The sequence below is a fragment of the Urocitellus parryii genome, chromosome 12 (genome assembly GCF_045843805.1).
Source record: "Urocitellus parryii isolate mUroPar1 chromosome 12, mUroPar1.hap1, whole genome shotgun sequence".
NCBI classification, from domain to species: Eukaryota; Metazoa; Chordata; class Mammalia; order Rodentia; family Sciuridae; genus Urocitellus; species Urocitellus parryii.
In genome coordinates this window covers 9,599,754-9,623,837 of record NC_135542.1, presented here as the reverse complement: position 1 = coordinate 9,623,837, position 24,084 = coordinate 9,599,754, and the positions used below count along the sequence as shown (strand labels likewise).

The 24,084-nt window shown below is 46.1% G+C and overlaps 1 protein-coding gene across 1 annotated transcript in view; it reads right to left on the bottom strand.

Moving 5' to 3' along the window:
* The window catches only part of Nck2 (NCK adaptor protein 2), a 144,576-nt gene that overhangs the window by 66,826 nt on the left and 53,666 nt on the right, over nucleotides 1-24,084 (bottom strand). The window contains exon 2 of the mRNA XM_026411345.2: nucleotides 6,577-6,754. The gene's annotated coding sequence lies outside the window, so the exon portion shown is untranslated. The remainder of the gene's footprint in view (nucleotides 1-6,576; nucleotides 6,755-24,084) is intronic.

Genomic DNA, 24,084 nt, shown 5'->3' with positions numbered 1-24,084 from the left:
CAGGGCCACAGGAGCACTCCACTGCGTACCACCCACACACGGAATAGAGAGAGCGCAATCCCAACCCGAGATGGCATGTCGGCAGAAGTGACAAGCTATTTAGAAAAACTACTAAAAACACCAAGCCCAGAGACACCCCCCATGTCCCTGGAGGGATGAGCTAGCTGTCTGAGCACCCGAGAGGGACATCACCCCTGCTGCAACTTCTGACTTGAGGTCCACGCCAGCCACGGGCCTCTTCTGACCACGCTTGTGCACCCCATGGCTGTTACAGGCCGTCAGACAGGGTCACACAGCAAGAGCTGTGGCCAGGAAGCAGGCCTAGCCATTCAAAATTAGGACCACCCTTACTTCCTGCAGACAGAAGTCACACTCCAAGCTTACAAATGAGCTCATCAGTGTCCTGTACGGGTCTGGAAGGTGTGTGCCGCTGCACAGGGGGGACACAGGGCCGGCTCCACCGTCACAGATCTGGCAGGAGAACCTGGCCACCATTCCACCCTGGGGAGTGTTAGGGACCATTTGTTTCCATCCGAATCATGCATTTCATTCATATTTTGCTCATTCACACAGTCCCCAAGATCACCCCCCTTAAACTGATCTGTCGTGGTCTGACTTATCCGTCATGTTTTTAAAGCCATTTTAATATCTTGGAGCCAACGACATTTCCAAAGAAAACACTGACAATGATATAATAAAAGCCAGAGGGAAAAACTGACGATGATAAGCAGAAATCTAAGGCTCAGGCTGCTCTGGCTCCCCACAGTGAGGCCCACCAGTGGCAGGTGGAGGTGGAGGCACAACGGATGTCCCTGGGACACCCACGCCCCAGTGTTCCGGGACCGCCAGACACGAGTAGGCAGGCACTGCTACCATTTCCCAACACACCCTCTGGAGCAGCATTCTGGTGGCATCCCAGGGTATTCTCATGCCAGCAGAGCAATTTATTTTTAATTACCTATTCTAGTTCCAGTTTGCAAAAAAAGCCTACACCCCACCCCTGAGACACATGCACAGCGAGAGTCTACTTTCTTGCTTTTCTGGAGGAATAAAGTCAAGGAAAAAAAAAAAAAAAACACTGCCTACTTTTCCTAATTTTGGAACTTCTGCAGCAGTAATCTCTTTGGAAGCTCTTCCGAGCCTGCTTCTTTACTGTAGTTTTTTTCCTGTCCCAACACCTATGTGGCAGGCCTGGGGATTCCTAAAGCAACACAGAGCACGTACTACCCCAGATATCCACGAACCGACATTCAGGCGTGAGCCACAGGTCACCATGCAGCACTGTGTCCGGTACATACAGGACCTCTCTGGGCTCATTTTCATAATAGGCTGTGGGGGACTATTCCTTTGTAACTCTAGGGTACTACAGATCCCCCTTATTCTCGGGAGATGGGCTCTAGAACTCCCAGTGGAGGTCTAAAGTCATAGAATGTACTCTTATCTGTTCTGTTTCTTCCTATACATACATATCTATGACAAGGTTGAATTCATAAATTAGACACAGAAACAGATTAATGATGACTAATGCTAAAATAGGATAATTATAACAACATAAATTAATAAACTATAAAGTAACAAACTTGCCGGCATCGCTGCTCTTGTGCTTTGGGGCCATTATTAAGTAAAATATGAGATACGTGAACACAAGCCCGGCCATACGGTGACAGTGACTGATAACCCAGGAGGCTTCCAAATGACCAACGGGCAGATGGCACATAGAGCATGGAGAGGCCAGACAAAAAGATGATTCCTGGGGTGGAATGGAGCAAGACTTCCTCACACTAGTCAGAACCACACGCAATCTAAGTCCACCAATCATTTCTGGAATTTTCCCTTTAATATTGATAAACCGTTGTTTACTATGGGTAACTGAAAATGCAGAAAACGAAACCTCAGATTGGGGAGAGGAGAGACAGATGTAGCTAAAATGTACCAGAATGTTCTGTATTTAATCTCTAGAATCTGTCGTGGAGAAAAGAAGGTGGTGGGGGAAGCAGACAGGGACTTGCTCTTTTGTTCTTCATTTTTTTCTCCAGCTTTCTAGGAGCCTCGGCCAGTGCATGTTAGCTAAAATGTGGAGGAAAAAACGCAGGACTTAACTTTGATGATCATCTCAGCTGTGAGAAAACGACTATTTCACGGGTCACGGTAGAAATGTTAAATCACAATTTTAGGTAATTTTGCTCTGTGTGGAGGTGCTGTACAAAGGACCAGGAAGTGGCTACTAACCATGAGGCCATCCCCTGGTATCCATCGGTTCTCTCTCAGCCGGTCTAATCGTAACCTGGGAATCCTGAATCCAGCACGGCTCTGAGCCCAGCGCAGGCCCAGCACCACGGAGCTGGAAGGCCCGTGTCCTATCCTCAGATCATCTGGAACTGCCACTGGGAGCTCGCCGATCCTCCCACAGCCTTCCCTCAGTGGTGAAAAGGGACACTCTCCCAAATCATACTTACATGCTGGAGATTTTTCCAAGAGAAAAAGAAATCAAATGGAATTCATGCTGCAGTAGAAGGCGAGGCTTTGGGTGGAGCTTCCAGCCTGCTCTGCCTCCCACCAGCACTGGGCTCTGACCAAGCTGTTTATTCTCTCAGAGCTCAAGTCCCAGTTCAAGGGAAACACACAGAGAAAGGGGTGTCACCGCGTCGTCACCCAGGTATGTCAGAGACAGCAGCATGGGCAGCAGATAAAACCTGGGCTCAGCAGCAGCAGACCTGGGTCAAAAGGCTTGCGCTCCTGTCTCCACCCAGCACACGGGGCTGACCCTCTGCCTGTGCCGGAGGTGGTGGGCCCTGGGCAAGGCACCTGCCACCGGGTGTGGCTGCCTCCACCAGCTACAATGCCATGGTCACTGTGGTGGGAGCAGCGCGTTCTTTTTCCCTTTCTTTTCTTTCTTTCTTTCTTTCTTTCTTTTTTTTTTAAACAGCTGTCAATACTTTCCTGGGCCAGTTAGAAACCTGGAGACCCAGAGCCTGTGGCCGTCCCTCAATACTCTAGTGCCATGTTAGGAAGAGGCTCCTGGTCCACGCTGCACAGACCTTTTCCCTCAGCTCCCAGGAGCCCCACTGTGTGGCAGGAAGGGGGCTGGTCACCTCTGTTTCAGCAGAAACTCAACAAGTCACCTCCAGGCACCAGAAGATCTCCAGCTCCATACATGCAACTGCAGTTGTAGCCCTAGAAACTTCAGGACTGAGCCACGAGCCCTGTGTGTAAAATGTCTTTCCAGATAATCCCTGGGGGTGGGGCCAAGTTTGGCTGCATTCTCCAAAACACCAAAAAGCTGGAACACGGTAAATGGCAGGAATAAATGGAAGGCAAGTTTCCCAAGCATACTGCTCTGCTTGTCTCCCAAGGGTTCATGGATGAATATTTAATCCTCATTGTGAGGTATTAAGAGGGTGGCAAATTAATCTGATTATAGTGTTTAGAGGTGAGGATTTGGGGGTTGATTAGGATCAGATAGGCTCATCAGGGTGGAGCCCCCACAACTGAATTCTGGTGGCTTCATATGAAGAGAGAGAGAGAATACCCATACAGGCACACCCATACTCCCTATCTCTTGCAACGCCCTTTGCCATCTCAGAACTCTGCTAGCAAGAAGCCATCACCAGCCACAGAGTCCTTGAACCTCTAGAACTGTGAATTAAATAAACCTCTTCTCTTTATAAAGTTACCCAGACTCAGGCATTTTGTTATAGTAACACAAAACAGACTAAATATGTGTAAACCTTGCTCTTATGTAAATTATGGCTAATATAAGGAGTAAAACTCTTCTTCACTACAAGAATTATTACTGGATAGCATTCTTGTGAATGTAAGAATGACAGAGAGGCATAACTTTTCATTTTCTCCTGCTCAAATAAAACAAAGTCACTGCTGCTTCTATGTAGAAGGGCAAAGGATATGTCAAGAATCATAGATGACATCTGCACTCTGGATACTGCTGTCACCAACTGACAACTTTATGAAATCCAGGTTTTGTTGACTGATCTTAGGCCTCGAGCCTCGTCACCTAAGCCATCACCTTTCCCTGTACCAACATCCTTCTAACCCTGGAGGCCACCATTCCTCTGGAAAAGCCTCCACCAGCTTTTAAAAAGGTAAAACATTCTCAGCGCAGAGTGTCAAGCCTTTCGCCACCTCCATCCCCAGTAGCCAACAGCCAGCCTCCAACAACAGGGAATTAAAGTGCATTTTCAAGCACGAATTGGAGGAACGAAAAGCAGGTGGTACATGTGCAGACACTTTGGCTGAGTACAGTGCACACACCTACCCTCCCAGCAACTCAAGAGACAAGAGGATCGCAGCTCCAAGTCTGCCGCGGCCACTTCAGCAGTTGCGATTCCCTCAGCAACTTAGAGACTCTGTCTCAAAAACCAGAAAGGGCTGGGGAGACAGTTCAGTAGTAAAACACACCTGGGTTCAAATCCCGGTACCCAAACACAACAAGACAAAAAATCCTATACGAAGGTGTGAAAAGGAGAAGTGAGACTCCATCTCTTACCACACTCTTCACTCCTCAAAGCAGGCAGATCAGAGACAGGGAGGATCCCAAGACTATGCCCCTTTACTTCAAAGGGGAGACAAAATACAGGGCAGAGAATGCAGTCCATGGAACAGGGGCTCAGAGACCCCATCAGTTCCCTCCCTGATACCTTGGACCCCCACTTCCTTTAACTGCTCCCTTAGCCCAGCCCCAGATGTGGGTCCAGCCAGCATGTGTGTCCCGTGACTTGCCCTTTCGTGGTGCTGATGCTGAACCTGCAGCCATGCGTGTGCGCGCTGCTTCCCCACCTCCTGGCTTTCTGAAAGAAGAGTGAGAACTCCAAGTCTGTTAATGTCACTGGTGATTAAGAACTTCCTCAGGAGCATGGGCCAGAGACTGCTCCTGGTGAATTATTAACGAATTCTGCGGAACAGATCTAAGGATCTGTCATTTCCAGCTTGCGTTCCCTTGAAACCTGACGATCAGATTGACAGGGGGCTGACCGTATTTGCAAATGCTCAAGTCTGAAAAGGTTCCATGTAAATGATTTTTTTTTTTTTCTTTTAAATCACAAGGGGTTGGAGAAGAGTTTGAGTTCCTATGTCTCCCAGGATTAGAACACCCCAGTGGTGGTCATCTTCTGTAAGGTTTGGAAGAGAGGCCCTGGAAAGCCCCATGAAAGCATGAGGGGTCTGAAGCTCCACAGCGCCCTCAGTGGGGAGGGTGGGGATAACAGTGTGGTAAAGGTCGGCAGGGAAGCCGGCGAATCAGGAGACCTAACCTGAGAGTCCAGGGCTCACCCCCAAACCACACCCTAGCTCTGGACTCATGATAAAGGACACCCTAAATAAATGGACCATGTGTCATTATCCCTAAAGGAAATCATAAAGGGTACCAAGGAGAAAACAATGGACAAAATCCTACCCTTAGAAATACTACATACTGATTCTGTGGTGTTCTGAATAACAGATGGGCATAACTAAAACTCAGCAGGTTCCAAAAGACAGAAAACAAATAAGACAAGTGGTCAAGGAAAAAGAGACATTCACAATTTTAATAGTCCTTCTAGACCAAGTAAAAGGAAATTCTAATTTATCCTAAGGTAGTGAATTTATGGAAACCACTACACAGAGAGATTTCAGAGTATAGAACCATCTGGAAAATACAGAGACAAAATAATGTTTGCAAGGAAAGCTGGTGTACTGGGTTTTATCCTGGCAGTTCTGAGACAATGCTCTGGAGGTGAAATTTTACTTGGTCATAAAGCGATTCCTTCTGCCCAGCCTGAGATGAAACACCAGATTAATGAGACCACCAAATACTAACTCAGACCCTGAGTCAAATACCCCAAACAACTTGTGAAAGCTAAGAAATATATTTGTGGGCTGGGGGTATAGCTCAGTGGTACGGTGCTTGCCAACCAGGTATGGGGTCCTGGGATCAGCTCCTAGCATGGCCAAAATAAAAAATAAAAAACAGAAAAAAAGGACTTTTGTTATAGAACCACATGTTTTTGTCCCCCGACTGCTGCTATTAAATGAACCCTGGATCCCAAAATCCACATCCATGTTACTGTTGTAATGTATAGGAGCAGATTTTTCATAGGACAGGTAAACCTTCCTTGAAATCCTTTATTTGTTTGCACTTTTAATATAGACTTAGCTTCTTAACATCAAAGCTGGAATCAAAGATTTACTACACTGAAAGCCCTTAAGAGCAATGGTTATTCACCTTTGCACTCCCTGGCCCGGTACAGTACCAGGAGACCCTCCCACCCCCTGCCGTTCCCCCCCCCACATCAGAACATGTGGGGAGGCAGATGAGCAGAGGCCAGCTTGTAGGTGGGAGGTACCCACGATTCTACATACTTCCACACCGTCACACACTGCAGTCAGTAGGGGATTAACCCAACTAGCATTACGCAAGTAATCATAACCCAAACCACATTTAATTTAATTTCCTTGAAAACTGAATGTGGTTTGGGTTATGATTACTTGCAAAATGCTAGTTGGAAGCCTCCCATGTCAATTAAACACTCAAGGTAAAAGCAGCAAGTTCTGCTGGTCTCCTGCAGAAATCTGCACACTTACCTTTGGCACACAGGTGACTGGCAGAATGCAGAACTCTTCAAAAAGATGAATTTTTCAGCCGAATACGCCTCTGAGGTGTCAAGGCCCCTGGGATCCTCCAAACTCTCCAACCCAATGCAGATCTCAGCAGAGATGGATGACCTGGGACGTCACTTGTACAGAAGGAACCTATGAAAATCTATAAAGTGATAGAAAGAAACATGTATCAGGTAGGCTTGTTTGATTTTAATCATTTTTTTAAAATGACTGGTTATTGATTTGCCAGAACCAACAGGCTCTGCTGGAAAGATGCTGAGGCCCCACCACTCTCCACCTTCCACTACCCTCAGCAGGAGGAGAGGGTTGGGAGAGGGGATCTGCGCTCCCCAGTACCTTCAGCCCTCCTCTCAACAGACACTGCTTGCACCCCTCAAAGCTTGCCAAAAATAACAGGGTGGATCCCAAGGGCAAAGTGGGCATGTTTGGGAACCTGGGTCAAGGACCAGGAGGGCCGGGGTCCTCTCTGAGACACATTCCTCTCTGGGAAGTCCTGCCCCGGCCATTTGTTGGGAGATGGCCAGGATCTCTCTCCCTGGGCTGAAGACACCCCCTCCACCCTACCCAGGAAATCTGAGAGAGATACTTCAAAACCACACGGAAGTCAAGAGGACAGAAGCCTGACAAAGGTGACCGCAGATCCCTCCCAGCTGGTGAGTTTGCTGCTGCAGTACGTGCTCTACACTTGGGTAAACATTTCCAGTCCTTGACCAACATTTTCCAGGGGACCCTGAAGTACTCGGTGGACTTCTGAGTGAGTTCACTGGCATTTTTAATCACATTTCCAACCCAGAGGGGCTCCGTCTTTGACAGTTCACTTGGAGAAGATCTATTAATTCATTCCTAGCATGATTATGACCCAAAATGTTAAATACCCCACAGAAAAATCGAATTCTATTTTAGTCAAATAGAAAAAGATAATTCAAGCAGGACTATCATAAAAATGTTATAAGGCAAGTTCATAAATTTTGATTTAAAAATTAACCCCTCTTTATGAATTTTCTAGAATCATGTTAAAAGCTGCATGATTTTTTTTTTTTTAAGGTATGACTTCATTCAGGGAAAAGCTGATAACCAAACACAATGGGAATACTAGATGTGAGCAAGATTTAAAAGCATACCTGAAAGATTACACCCTTCTCTCTGTCAGGGGTTTACAATGACAGGTCCCCTGGAAATGCAGTACTGTATCTGGTCTCAGGTCTGAAACCAGGGTTCTTATTTCTTATGCTGATATTTTAATCTCTTGTTATTTACACCACTTACTATAAAAAGTAATCAACACATGGCAGTGTATTGGGCAGCCATGACCCAAAATTACTTCAGTATCTGTAGTTCCAACTACAATTCCAAAAAGAAGCTGCATTTTTAAGATATTGACAAGTGAATTTGCCCAGTCAGGCTTCCCTAGGTCAATGCCGGGGAGAATCCTTGTGGCCATTTGAGGTGTCCAAATTCAGGGCCTCCCTTGAATGCATCACACTCAAATGAGTGAGATTATTTCATCTTTCTAATAACCTTCCAGGATAGATACTCATACCTAAATTTACAGAGGTGTTAACTTTCTCAGGGACTGTGTTGGTCAGCTGTCTGTTGCTATGTCAAAATACTTGAGACAATCAACTAATAAGAAAGATTTATTTTCACTCATGGTTTTAAAGGATTCAATCCATGGATGGTTGGTTCCTTGGCCTGCAGTGAGGCAGAACATCATGGCAGGAAGAAGATGAGGAGCAGATAGAAGGGGCCAGGGCCCCAGTATCTCTTTTAAGGACATGCCCCCAATGACCTAACTTCCTCCCTCTAGGCTCCACCTCCTAAAGTCCCACCATCTCCTAACAGCACCATGCGCTGGCAATGAGCCTTCAGTACATGGCCTTTAGGGTCTATTTAAGGTTCAAACCATAATAGACATCAAAGGTTTTCCTTCATAGGCTTTGAGTTAGGAAATCACTTAGGTTGTTAAATTCCAAACTCAGTGGGTTTTGCACACCCCCTGTTCTTTCTGATGGTCCATAGAAGAAACTCTAATCGTGCCAACAGGGAACCAAATGTGAACCACCGATGGGCTAGCCCTAAGCAAAGTAACAGTGAATTGGCTGGGAACCTGGGTCCTCTGATACTTGGACAAGTCAGAACACAATGCCTCTGAGCACAATCAGTAAAGGAAGTCGCAGACGGAATGAAGCAAGACTTGAACCAATGTCACGGAGCAGCCGACATGGAAGTGAAACTGCCTGAAATCCATTCCAGATTGCAGTGGCCACCTTGGATAACTGGCCACCAGTGTGATAAATGAGGGGTACAGTGTTTTCCTCAAGAAAAGCATGGCACTGGCAATCAGCACACTAAGCTGCACCTGAAACTGAAATAAACGTAGTGGAGAAAAACCTCCCTCTGTGAACCTAAGTAAAGTTGTCATTGCCTCTGAGGGTCGTGAGGCTATCAGCTGATTCAAAACTTCTATTCAGGAAGAACACTCAAATCAGGTCTTAATTACAAAACGTGACCTCTACCCATCAGGAAAACAGACACTTTTATGCAAAAAACCATCAGAATGCAAGCTAAACACTATCGGGTACAAGGTCACCCGCACTGCAGAGGGCCTTCACAAAAGAATTTATTCAAGGATTTTCTACACAGCCAGACTCAGGCAGGTGGAAATATAATGAAAGGTTCTATGCTTTCCTTTAAAAATACTCCCCCAGCACCACGAAATAACAGAAGAGAGGGATTAATACCTATACCATACGTATCTCTTTCTTCACTTTAATGTAGATACAAAAATAGTAAAAAATTTCACCATTGCAAAAACTGCAGGATTGTCTGAATTCTTTAACACCTAGAAACTTTTTTCCAGACTTCTCGGAGGTGTGGAGTTGATCACCCACTATGACTGGAAGAGCATGCTTTATGCTGCATGCATGGGTCCCACGGTCTGCAGACCTCATTGTGCTACCTGTCCCAGGTACAGGGCTGGGCATCAAGAAGCTCCTGTGCAAGCTTGTCTTGTTCATCCTAAATTCCCTGATGTCACTGTCTTCTGGGTGGCCCTGGCTGTTTCCTGGCAACCTCAGAGCCTGACTTGGAGGGCCAATGCTAGCATCCATCACCAACATGCTTCATTCCAGCGCAGCCACTCGGGGTTAATAAACACCTGTGCACCTTGTTCTGATGACAGCCAAAACTGTATGCCTTGTGGGCAAGATATTGCAGGACACTATGACTCTATCTGCTTCAGAGTCAGCCTAGTCAACCTCCAGAAAACTCAGGGGACCCATTTCTCTTTCTCCCTGACTGAAACACCGTAACAGGCAGAGAGAAGAATCACGTGTGACCCCCGTGCCACACTCACGGGGGCTTCCCTCAAACTCCAGCCTCACCAAGCTTCACGGCAACTCTGGGAGGCGACTCTCATTCTCCAGCTCAGGAACCAGCCTAACAGAAGTTCATAGCCACAAGGTAAACACATGCTTGTCCAGTTTGAAAGCTAGCCGTGATCTTTCTCCTTGCAAAGATTACCAGGAAATGGCCAGCAAACAGCATCTGTTGCTGCCATCTGTCTGAAATATCAGCCACCCTGGAAGGCTGCTTCAACCTCGCCAATCAAGCAGGGGCAGTGTCAGGCTGCATCAAAGAACAAGCCAAGAGCGCACGCATGACCTTCCTTTGCAAAGGTACTGTCAGTCTTAGATGGCAGTGCAGGGCGGTGGGGGTAGGGGTGGGGGTGGGGGACATTGAATACATGATCTGGCAGGTTTCAGTAATGCCCACTGCCTAGAGAATCAGGTGTGTGTCATAACTAAACCCGAAACACGTTCCATGTCCCTTGCCCAAAATGGTTGGGAACAGAAGTATTTCATATTTTGAAGGTTTTTGATTTTGGAATATTTACATAGACTTTACCAATTTGGCATCCCTGATTCAAAAATCTAAAACGCAAAGTTGCTCCAGAATTCAAAAATTTTGAGCGTCAACCTCAAAGTGTTTCAGATTTCTGGATTCAGGCTTTTTCACACTAAGGATGCTCAACCTATATAACACACCAAGAGAACTGCCCCAGGGCCCTGCAGAAAGAGCTGAGAGCACAAGACTGGCACCGGTCCGAGCTCTCAAATGCCTCCTCTCCCCCTTCCCCTCTTCCCCAACACAAGGCTTGTCCTCAGCACAATCCCCAGCTGTTATCTGTAAGGGGGTCTATAGTTCAGAATGAACTTGTCAGTCACCTGACCAGAACACAGGGGCCACCAGTGCTGTCTGGGTGACTGATGGCAGAAATGGCTACAATTCATTCCTCCTGAACCACTTGGAAGAAAAGTTTACTCAAGGGAACGCTGCTGATTTCAGACACTAAACAAAGCCACACCTGTCTCCTTGATTAGGTTGGCTGGAGTTCAACCCAATGTGGCCCGATACTGAGCAGCTTAGATGGTTGATCAATGTGAAACTCAAAGGCTTCCAGGAGGTGACTCAGCTCTTTTATCATCCCGGGCACCAGGCAGGGCCCAGAGAGGACACAGGCCCATCAACTACCTCCAAAAGTTCGAAACCCCACTGGAAGCAGGGTTTTAACTCTGGACGAAGCTGTCCTGAAAAGGAAAAATAACCATTTTTTTTCTGCACTGGGCTGGAATTATATCACCTCCAAGAAGCACTACTGGTTATCAGGTTGAGCAGAAGTTGCTCAGGACAGTGGCAGGGAAAAGTTAGTTCTGATTCCAGCCCTCGAAGTAGCCACAGAGACATCATGAGTGGCTGAGTGTCTGGGCAGGAAGGTCAGATTTTTAAGCTCTGACAGTTCTACATACAGGAACCATGATTTCTGCCTTCAAAACCATAGCCAGGGAGTGGGTCAACGACACACACCGAGAAGCAAAATATGGACCAGAAAAGTGGCAACGAGGGCGAGGGATGCCGCTCCATGGTGCATGCCTGAGGCCTTGGGTTCCATCCCCAGGACTGGACAAACAAAGTGGCACAGAAGCAAGGCCGTGGGTCAGGACAAGGGGGCTGCAGGCCTGGCTCAGCCACCAAATGCTTCCATTCCCTCATCACCAACCCTGAGTGCCCAAAGGGGCCCCTCAACTCCAGCTCTGTAGCTTTTCGAGGCACATGAGAATGGACCTTAGAAATTACCAAAACTGGATCATGTAGCATTGAAAACATATCAAAACTTCTCTAAAATAACATCATATGCAAATATTAATAATGAACTTAAATTTCATCATCTGTGGCCTAACAATTCTAACATAGAGGAATTAGATACTATTTCCAGTTGACTCATTGAATGCTAGCCTCTAGAACACAGAGGACCCCCTACTCCAGAAGCTCAGCTAAGAGGGGAGGACATCCCACATCCTTTAGTCCAAGCCCTGCTTTCCACAATTAGCCAGAGTCTCGCTGCACCTCTCTGAGACCTCCCTGGACCGCTCAATCCCATGCAGCTCTGGTCAGAGGCTCACCAGCATTCTGTAGTAGCCCCCACAGGATTCAGTCACTGGCCAGGTAGCCAGGTAGTCACACCACCCATGAAAAGCACACTGAAAAAATACACCTGACACACCACTGAAGAAATGTTGTGCAAACCCTTTTTTTGAAGAAGGAAGAGAAGGGGGGCAGGAAGGAGGGACATTAATTTCCTATCTGAGACAATCTGAGTGGACCAGGTGCTCCACGGGCTTCTTCTAACTAATTCTAACGAATCTGTGTAACAAGCGTGTTCTGAGTATTTCACGCCCCTCACCTCCGAGGGTAAAGGAGGGAAGGAAAGAGTGAAAGCGAAGAAAGGCCAAGGTCAACAAAGGGGAGGAAGGTCAGGGGACCACATCCTGTCTTCTGCTCTGCACACCCCACTTCTGCACGTGTCCCCCCAATACACACACACATGCACACACACACACACATTTTGTTGTTGTTGTTGTTTTAAACAGAATCTTTAAAAGCAGGACAGGAGCTCAGACACAAGCTTACTGTAACACATTTAGAGAGATGAACTGGGGGTGAGAAGCATTGTTTTACTTTTCAATTTCATTAATTCCTGTCACATTTGAACTTGGACAGTGTTTCCCTGAGTAATGGAGGAGGACAGCTGTGGGATGAGAGTCCACGCTCTTTCCCACATTTCCCTCGGGCATCGTCTTCCTGGCAGAAGTCTGGGCGTGGGGTGAGGGGTGAGGGGTGAGGGGTGAGGGGTGAGGGGTGAGGGGTGAGGGGTGAGGGGTGAGGGTGAGGGTAGCCTTCATTCCTCCCTCTCATCACCTCCTGGCCACCACTAAGGAAGTCCCGCTGACATCAGCCCCGCCTGGGTCCCTTTTTCTATCACTATGTCAGATGTCCACTGGACAGTGCTCAGGGGACCAGGTGAAATTCAGCCTTTTCCAAGAGGAACGCTTCGAAGCCGCACTCTGGAAGGACATCCCACATGGCTTTAGGGTCAGTAAAACTAATTTTATTCTGGGTTCCCTTAGCACAAAAGAGCACCTGTTACACAGGAAAGGTCTGCAAGTCCCACCTGCCATGGGCTGAACTGTGTCCCCTCCAAAATTCACATGTGGAACCTCCAGGACCTCAGAATGGGACAATATTTGGGCATAAGGTCTTTCAAAAGGTGACGCAGTTAGGGTGGACCAAGTCCAACAGGACGAATGTGTTTACAAGCAGAAGAGGCACCAAGAGTGAGCACAGAGAAGAAAGGCTACGAGGCGTCACAGCAAGGAGACCATCGAGAGCCAAGAGAGAAGTCCCAGAAGTAAGAATCCCGGACACCCTTTCCTTGAACCTCCGGCAGCCAAACTGTGGGAACAAAGGTCTCTTATTTAAGCCCCACCCCCACCCGTGGCACTTGCCATGGCAGCCAGGTGTTTCGTGAGACTGTCAAGCAGGAAGTCTCACAACACAGGACACAAACAACAAGGAAGTTTTCATGAGCGAAAGTCAGGGGTGGGGGAGGGGGAGGGGGGAGGCGGTGTGAAAATCACCAGACAAACCCAGGCACAAGAATACCCGAATGGGGAGGATCCAGTGTCAAAACCACAGTCTCCCTTGCAGAGATGCACCCCTACTCCTTGCTGTGCACAAAGTAAACAGATTTTTTCCAGTTTTCCACACCTAGTCAGCCTCCAAAACCCAGAGGAAGCATGGCGGCTTGGAGATCCTGCCCCAGGTTCTCCTACATGGGAATTCTGACCTTCCCTCTCCTGTGCAAAGCCCTGGGCTGGCATCCATCTCCTTGCAGCACATTCATGGTGTTTTAATGGCAAGATTTCTATGCCAGAGTAGACACAAAACATGTCATATCCACAAATGCATCATCACCCAACCTCAGCAATTATAAGCACACACACCCCTCAAGTCACCACCAGAGGACTTTAAAGCACACGGCAAGCAAATGCAGGAAACCCCACAGGGCAGATCCCCAACCTCTAAATATGATGCTATGACATCCAAAACCATTATTAATTCCTTTATGTAAATCTCATCTCTAGTCTGTGTCCTAATTTCCCATCTCATAAATGTCTTTTTATATTGATTTGCTTGACTCAGGATCCAAATCATGTGCACAAATTATAATTTCTTGTATGTCTCTTTTAAGTGTTGTTGTTGTTTTTTTTTTTTTTTTTTTAATGACAACCGTTGAGTCTGGGTGATCTGTGGTTCCATCTCACTGATGTTCCTCAACCCTGACATTTCTAGGAAATGATGGTTTCCCCTAAGGACTACTAACTTCTCAAGAGCAGGGGCCTACAGCTGCCTGCACCCTAGATACTGGCTGATCAGGGAGTTGGCTCATGAAGGAAGGAACCAGAGGTGCTGAGGTGTCAGAGGTCCAGCCCCTCTCCTCTGCCCTTCCCCAGCCCTCACTCTCAAACAGGGTTTTCCACCCAGGCCCAGGGGCACAGTGCTTTGACCCCAGCTTTGAGAGTCCTTCCACAAGTAAAGAAAAGCTCACTCTATTTTTCCTACAGGGAAAACGTACATGAAACTTAAGGACAAAAGTTACAAAGTCATCTTAAATATCAAAGGATGCTCCTCTTGTTTTTTAACAAAATTGTTTAATAAAATATCATCCCATGGGGCACAAGAGTCAATTCGGGGACCTGAGGGGTACAGCTGCGACGGCGCCAAGGCAGGAGAGCGTCACTGAAGCAGAGCGTCATATTACCCAGGAAGGTGGCATTTTATGCCCACAAATGACCCTGTGGAGAAACGGATCATCATTCTATGCTTCAGCCAAAACGCATGCTGATATTAGGAATATGCCATTCAACAATCTTCCATTTTTTTTCTATGAAAAAGAAAAGTGCTTATTTTATCCAAAAAAGAACATTTTTACTGTCTTCTAAAAATCTAAAGGTTTCCCCATAGCCCAGAGTTAAACAAATGAGAAAACCAGAACCTTTATTTCCTCTGCCTTTCAAGAAGAACAGCCCCAGGGTGTTCTTTTAAGGCCATATGTTAATTTTAGAGAGAAAATATTAAATCTATGAAGGTTGCTATTCACACACAGGTGTATTCCAGGACGGAAACGTCCAGAGGAGACGTTTTGGTCAAGGCCCGGACCCTCATTAAGGCTGGATTAAGCCACTGTGTCCCCTGATGAGTGGGCTATAGGGGCTTTCTACCATCCCCAGATTTGAAGTGTTGCTCAGACTCTAATCCCAGACCATGTCACTGGTTGCTATGGTTTGTATTTTCACAATCCCCAAGGGCCCATGCACTAAAGTCCTGGATCCCAGGTTTGTGCTACTGGGAGGTGGTGGCACCTTTAAGAGCAGAGCCTAATGAGAAGTCCTTAGGTCACGGAGGGGTGTGCTTCTGTAGGGGACCCCAGCCCCTTCCACTTTCTCTCATGCCCTGGCCCTGAGGTCAGCCAGTTCTACTCTGCAAGACCATGATGTGTCAAACTCAAATCCAAAGCAATGGAGCCAATCGCCATGGACTGTAACCTCTAAAACTGAGAGCCCAAATCAGCCTTTTGCTTTGTAATGTGATTCACGCAGGTATTTGTCAAAATCACAGAAAGCTGGCCGATCTACTGGTCTTCTAAGAAATCAGAAGTGGACTCTGAGCATGAGGATTGGGGGTATGATTTTTACAGCAATTACACAAATAACTTTTACAAAAAAGACTGAAAACACTCCCCCATCTACACTCTCTGAGAGTGGCGCAAAAGGTTGAGAAAGATGTTGTCAGAAGGTCTGCTGGTATTTTTTTCCATTTTTAAAAATTACTGGTAACCGAGAAGACGTCCATGGAATGGACTTTAAAAAACAATCTCACTGCACGTTACCCTCTTCCACCTCGGACAAGCACTGACTCGACTTAATTTGTTTTCTCATTCTTAGGTAGGGGTGATTCTCAGCACACTACCCTAAAAGACAAACGCTGCCAGATCTCACTTATATGTGGAACCTAAAGAAACTGAACTCAGAAACAAAGATTAGGGAGCTGGCCGCCAGGGGCTTGCTTGGGGCCAGTGAGAAGGAAGGGATTCAGATGAACTTTATGAAGGCATAAAGTTTCAGTTAAAAGACAGTAAACTCTGTAGATCTAATTTAATTAAAAAATAAATAAAAATTTGAATGGCTAATAGATGTAAAAATTCCCAACTGAATACAACAATTTATTGTGCTTTTATGATCTAAGAAATATTCCTAAAATTGCCAGGTATGGTGATATACACCTGTAACCCCAGTGATCTGGGAGGCTGAGGCAGGAGGATCACATGTGTTGGAAGCTCGCTTCCACATTTTAGCAAGAGCCTATCCCAGAGTAAATTTTAAAAAAGTGGGGGGGGGGGGAAGGGCTGGAATATAGCTTGGGAGTATAGCATCCTTGAGTTTCCTGAGTTTAATCCCCACTTTCAAAAATAAATAAATGTTAACTAATTAATTCCTAAAATTGTCCAAGTATGTTTGCCCACATTCTCCCCAAATGTTAGACCCATTCACAATGATGTGCCTTCATATCTATTTCTCCCCTCTCCTGGAGAGATCTTTGTTCGGCCAGCTTCCAATGACATTATCCAGCAAATCTGACTCATGGTTCACAGGCGCGCGCGCGCTCGCTCTCTCCCCCTCTCTCTCTCTCTCTCTCTCTCTCTCTCTCTCTCTCTTTCTGAACACAGAGGCATTAAACCACTGAGTCACATCCACGGTTTTTTGTTGTTGTTGTTGTTGTTGTTTTAATTTTAGAGACAAGTCTCACCAAGTAGCTGAGTTGCTTAGGGTCTTGCTAAGTTGCTGAGGCTGGCTTGGAACTCATGATCCTCCTGCCTCAGCCTCCAGACCCACTGGGATGACAGGTGTGTGCTATGGCTCACGGCTCATGGTTCAGGAGCAAATTTAACCATGTGACTTCTATTCCCTTAGAAATCACTGTTTTATAAGATAAACTGTCATTTTCCACACCATCCACACAGAAAGAGCCTTCAGGAAGGGATTTCACCTTTTCCGGTGCTGGTTTTCATATGGGGAGGCATACAGCAGGCTCTGGATAAAACATGCCTTATCATTCATTATCAGTCAATAATGTTCACTTCCTTAATTACAACTATAATCTCTGGAAAAATTGCCCAACATCCTTCAGCAGTTAGGCCCCAAATCACCTCTCAAATTTTAATCCAAGAGACCCCAAATCCTTTAGATGACTGTGTGTTTGAGCCAGACCACGAGTATCAACATGGAGCCTGACAGATAGACAATAATGTAACCATGCCTAATCCAAGCAACTGGTCCACTTACAAACCATATTTCTTAATATCAGGATTCTATATTTATTTTTCTTAAGTATTTTACTCTTTAAATGAATTAGCAATGAGCCAATGAGAGGAGCCGAATCAAAGAGCACCTCTAAATTCTAAAGCTCAACAACATATACATGACTTCCTGCGGCAGTTGCCCAATTAATGCCATCCATAAAGCCATTCAAATACTGTGTCTGGGCTGAAATCCAATTAAGCCATTTCTGTCTGAATATCCCCAAAGAGCCAGCAGCTGAGCTTGAAGTAGAAATAATCATAAATGCCAGATTAGCTGTGTAAGCACTTGTGAGGCTGAAGCCAGACAAGGGCACGAAAATCTACATGCGTGGCCTTTTAAGTGGGCATAAGGAAAGAAAAGACAGTCAGTGACCATCTGGCCGAATGTCAAGCCCACTTCCTCGTCCAGCCAGGTTTTCTCCCATAACCCCCAGCCAGCATAAGTGTCAAAAACTGCGGTGGTCCCTTCACGGACACACATTTTGAAATGACTGACTTCAGCTTTAGAGTGCACTGAAGAAACAGGATCAAGAAGAGAATTCAAGCTTCCTCTGAATTCATAATTTTATTCAATCACTGCCTTCTTAAATACATCCTTCAAATTAGTAAATCTTGAAACCCACCACTGCCTTTAGGTGCATAATTCATCCCATAAAATGTGCAAGCAAAGCCAAAACCTCATGGACAGGCAGAGGGACGAATGGAACAGGCTTCACTAATGAGCCAAATTACTCCTCCACCTTGCAACCCTCATAGATCTACCACTCACAAAACGGAGCCTCTGCAGGTTACGTACTGAAGCAGGGACCTAACCAGGCAGCCCAGAAACAGAAAGGGTCATGGCTTCTTTATCCTAACAAGCAGATCCTTCCAGATACCTACCAAATTACAATATCTGTAGTTTAGCTGGTTATGATGCCAGGTAATGAAGTTGGCAATGCTTCTGCATGTGATGCATAGGACACGCAGTCTTTATTTTAAACTTGATGCAAATCCAATTCTACAGCCTCCTCGCTATATGATCAAGGCTGCTACTTAACCTCAGAGAGCAGGTTCCCTTGGAGCCAACATCAGCTACCTTGTTGGTAAATTAAATGAAAGTCAGACTCATTCCATTAAAAACTGCTGCACATCTGCCATGTGCAAACATTGTACATAAGGAAGGCATGGCACAGATGCTGCTCCTCTTAAGTAGCTCTGGCTAGAGGAGGTCAAAGTCAAGGAAGACACCACACAGCAGGGCTGTTTAAAAAAATACCAGTTAAACTTTCTAGGTAACTAGGAAAACATGTGTGTTCTCCAAAATACTTGCCTTGAGTCTAGACAGACAAGCAAACATTGAGTGTTCATGGTCACAGAATCTTTTAAAATAAAAACTAACTTACAACAGAGAAAGCAAGGCTGAAGCCAGACAAGGGCACGAGGAGAAAGTAAGTTGAATCTTACTTTCCCACAATTTACTCTCAAAGCAAGAGAAACTATGACATCTCTTAAGACTCTTCTCAAAGTAAAACCTTTCTCACCTTCCTTCATCCAGCCAGTACTTGCAGAAACCCCTACCAGCAGGAAGCTGGTAGCAGCCATAGGACAGAAAAGACTGACACCTGCCTCATTATCACCCAGCAAATGAGGCAGACAATGGGGTGGTAAGTGCCTAGCAGGGAATTCTGGAGGTGGTCAGTGACACAGGGAGTCACACAGGGCTGCCCACCAGGGAACACAAACATGCTATTGCTAAAAGCAAGTTAATGATGCCTGATGCTGCAGCACTAGGCAGGCAGCCCCAGGCCCAAGGCAAGCCCGACCTCTCAGCCTGCCCTGGGGAATCGATCTCCAAGCAGAAGCAGAAGGCAGGTGCTATCCCACCTCCCCACTCCCCTTCATCATACTGGTTCTGCCTATGTTCAGCTTCTCCAGAGTTCTAGTTTCTGACTCGCTCCTGCATGACGCTGGTGTCCACTCATTCACCACTGGCACATCTGACAAACACATCTTCGTCCAAGTGGCTGTGCAAGTCACGGCCTCTTCGAGACCTTCTTCAAAGAGGACCCACGCACCGCTACTAGTCCACACGACAGTCCTGTCCTCAGAGAGATGGGCCTGTTAGGTGACACAGTGAACCAACACTGGCCTTGGGATTAAGTGCCAGCTTCAGACTTAGGGGTCTCATTGAGCGACTGTCTGAACTCTGTTGATGACTGAGTTTTCTCACCTGTCATGGAGGATCAAGAGAACAGACTACCTTGCATGTTTGGGGAACACAAGCACCCAGCAAAGTGCTTCCAACATGGTAGGTGCTCCAAGAAAATATTCCCTTGTTCTCTCTCTCACCTGCTCAGAGAGCAGGTCAACAGATGGAAGGCGGGAGGAGGAAGTTCTCAGAGTGACATGTGACCAAGATGAGTGGGAGATGATCCCCATGCTTGCCCCTAAGGAGAAGATGGTCTAGAAGAGTGACCAAAATGAGAAGAGGGGACAGGTAAGAAGGCACATTCATACTACAGATGAAGGGACATGTGCGGAGGCTGGTCCTACTTCATGCAGATACCTGCTAGGACCCAGCCACACTACAGCCACACTGTTGAGAGGCTGGGAGCCCCCTGTGTCAGCCCTCATTCATAATCTCTTGAGGTGGCTCTTTCGCAATTCGGCCCCTTTTCCACTTAGCAACTTAGAACATCTGCAGAGCTCCAATTTTCTAGCGCTTCTCTCAAGAACACTCAGATCACCAACAGGGACGCTGCTCCCCACCTGCAAACGCACACAGAGCATCAGGACCCTGAGCTTTGAATGCAGAGAAGTAAGGTGCCCTGCTCCTGACCTCCGTTCCACTGGGAACTTGCACTCCTTCATGGCACCTGCTCCAAGGCTCCACTTTGAAGACGACTCTTTTTGACAAAAACCAACAACAAAAACCCAGAGGTACATGAAAGTTGATCAATCATTCTCCTGCACCCAGTCACATCCTACCCAAGTGCCAGGCCTACTCTCCCGGTTCATCTGATTCAAACAGATCAGAAATGGAAAGAACTTTTTTTTTTTTCCCTTAGACCTTAGAACTTTGAAACTAACCCCACCTCAGCTGGGTCTCAGCCTTCTGTGGCATATCACATGTGCACATGGCACTCTCTCGTACCATCCTAATCTATGGTAGTCCCCCCTCATCCGTGGCCTCACCTGCTGTGGTGAACACCGTAATATCTGTCTTGACTCTTCCCAGAGAACACATCTGCATAACTTCTATTACAGTATATGACTATCACTGCTCCATTATATTACTGGTTATTTTGTTAATCTCCTACTGGGCCTAATTTATAAATTAAACTTGACCATACAAATATATGGGGGGAAAAGCATAGTACATACAGGATTTGGTATTACCCATGTTTTTAGGAATACATTGGGGGTCTTGGACCATAATAACCCCTGTGAAGGGGGGCGACGACAGTATACCCTGTTTTCTTTTGGCCTAAGCATTCATGTTTAAATTTCTGGAACTGCATGCCTCTAAGTTTCACAAGCTAAAAGGAAAGAAAACTGACCGATGGCCATGTCAATCACTTGCTGAGTGGATCCTGGGTTCCACAAGTGGGATCAGGCACTTGCCACGCTTTATCCACTAGGTCCTAACCAACAGGTGATACCTTATCACCTCCAGGAACAGCAGAGAAGTCAGGTGATGTGAACAGGGAAGACAGAGAGCAGGCCTCACAATCAGAATGCAGAGCCGGCTGACTTGAGGTCCCCGACCCTGGCCTGTGTTGACCGCCCCTTGTGCTCCTGGGAGACCAAGAAGGCCCAGACCACACAGCAGGGCAGGGATGAACGCTGATCTGCTGCAATGACCCTTCCTGTCCATGGAGCATGTGCCCAGGAGAAAAGAGGTAATGAGCTCTGTGGAATGCAAAGAAAGTCTTGATTATAATTACAACTGATTATAAGGAAACAATGGGCAAAGGAAAACCGAGAAAGGAAATAGCCGGCTTTCAAACATGAGAAAGTGCTGGACCTCACTCACAATAAAAGAAATGAAAACTCAAACAGGATGGACACTCCGATATCAAGACATCACTTCTCCCCTATCAGACTGGCAGAGGCAGACAGTGAGACGATAAAGGGAATCCTGAAGCAAGGTGAACCTCCTGATGTTAAAAGCTGGACTATGTCAATTTAAGATGTTCACACTGAGAAAAAGCCAGGTGAGGGGCAGACAGGCATTCTTTGTCTTGTCCTTTGCAACTTTTTGTATGTTTAAATTTATTGCAAAATTAAAAGATAAATAAACAGCCAGGCATGATGGTGCACGCCTGGAATCTCAGGGGCTCAGGTGACTGAGGCAGGAGGATCACGAGTTCAAAGATAGCCCCAGCAACAGCGAGGCACTGAGCAACTAGGTGAGGCCCTGTCTCTAAATAAAATACAAAATAGGGCCGAGGATGTGGCTCAGTGGTTGGGTGCACCCAAGTTCAATCCCTGGTACCCAAAAGGAAAAAAGAAGCTAAATAAACAAGCAAGAAAATCTTAAAGAGTGATTAGAACATGGTATTGTCAAGGCTGTGAGAGGCCCATTTCCTGCCTGGGGATGGGCGAGCACAACTGGCCGACTCCAGAGAGGGCAACTGGCAGGACACGTGGAAATGAAAATACCCTAAGTGTGCACCAATAGGTAAGAGTGAAGCACTGCACCTGTACACTGAAACACTCTTCACTTGCAGAACAGGAAGAATCTTTCTATGCTCCCAGTTGGAAATAATCCAACGATATTAACTCAGAGAAATAAGGTAAGAACACTCATATTCTTATCCCCAAATATATTTATCTAGGAAGAAACGTAACTACTACTTTGCTGCCTGGTTAAGGGGCTTCAAAGGATATACCTGCAGTTTATTTTCATTATGCTAAGACTCATTACCCATGTGAATTTAATTACCAAAACCTTAGTGGTATCACCCCAGGTTCCCCATTTAAGGAATTAAAAAAAAAAAAATTTTTTTCTCACTCTAACCACACAGATCTTTGGGGAGCTTTATATCATCATGGCTGATGATGTAAAGACGAAATTTCTTTATACATTTATTTCTTCTATCTAAACCAGTCCCTAAGCTTTAAGGTTGCTTTCTATTAAATTGAAGTATGATTCACACACCATTAAAAACTTGGTGTTTAAAAAAGTGTACAATTCAATAATTTTACTATTTTCAAAAGCTAGACTTTGATAGATAGATATCTTTATTTTATAAAAAAGGGAGTGCCCTTGGAAAAAGGGGAAATGACTCAGATAACACAGTAGTTAGATATTTCTAGAACATTCTGGACATACACAGAAGAAACCATGATCCTTGCCTCTCATGAAGCCATCTGAGTGCCAGGAATGGGAGGAAGGCTTCCCTCGAAGAAGGATCTTTTCTTCTTTTCTTTAAAGAAAACTATGTGTTAATCTTTCAAATAAATTTTTTTTCAACCAAATAATCATAATGGAGAGAAGAAAACAATTATTAAAACAAGATAACATTCTTTGCTATTCCCTGCACAGGACAGTAAATCCTAGACACACATGTTCAAAACACACATATTCTAAAGGAAGGAGATCATTTAATATCGGTTCTAAAACAGATGGGTTGAATCCATAAAGGAAAGAAAGTATAGTTACAATTTTTTTTTCTCCTGGTCAATGAACTGAATCCAATCGATACCCTCCCTTCATCCAACAGTCAGACCTCACTCAGGAAGATGCAATGTCCTAAAGATCTGCAGGTGGTACCAGGAGCTTAAAAAGTTAAGTAGCAGAGTCGACACCCAATGACAGAAGGCATTTTCCAGTCAATTGCCAACTGGTTTCCCTTACTAGGAGCACTTGGCGTCTATGGGCAGGCAAGGAGGAGGCCACCGTGTGGGTGCTTTGTCTGAACTGGCTGTGGTGGGGAGAGACTTTGCATCTGCTCCCCAAGCCTCAGTGAGGAGGAATCACGTGAATCCCATCCGATCAGGAATCTGGCCACCCAGTGACTTCTGACCTCACTGGCAGCAAACTCCTCTCCCAAGAGCCACCCAGGAAGGCCCAGGAGGGCCCAGGCTCCTACCCCTCCATCCTGACCCCAAGGTATTGTCAGGGGCAAGAGCACTGAAGGACCACCCTCTGCTAGCCACACAGTGGGCAGCTCGCGGCTTGGTCATGCCAACTCTTTGTCCTCCGTCAGGCCTGGAAACCACTTTTGCCCTGACACTGGAGCATGGGACTCTATGGCTGGCAGTTCCTTCCCTCCCTAGAACCACGACATGGACCCTCACCACCCAGAAAGAACAGAAAATGTTTTCCCCACTGTCTAGATAGAAAAAAAATCAGTTGAAGTCAACGTTTACACGCGCCATAAAAAAAAACTAGTAAAGAGTTCAAAATGAGTCTTTCCCAAGATCCTGGCTTTGACCAGAGAGGAAGACTTAGAAATCAACCGTCAATATTTTTTTGGGGTTTGAGGGGAATTGCTGATAGATAAAGGTCACTGGTACAAGCTGTGAGTCAAAGGCCTAAAGAGGGTAATAAAGTTTAATGTCTCAGAGACATAACGTTGATGTCAAAGAGGGATTTTGATGACTAAGGCTACCTCTGAAAGACTGCCCTGGTAGCCACCATCGTAGCACACACTCACCCCGACTCGGGGCACTGAACTGGCCAGAAGTGCTAAAGATTCCAAGTCAAATGCTTCATAAAATAT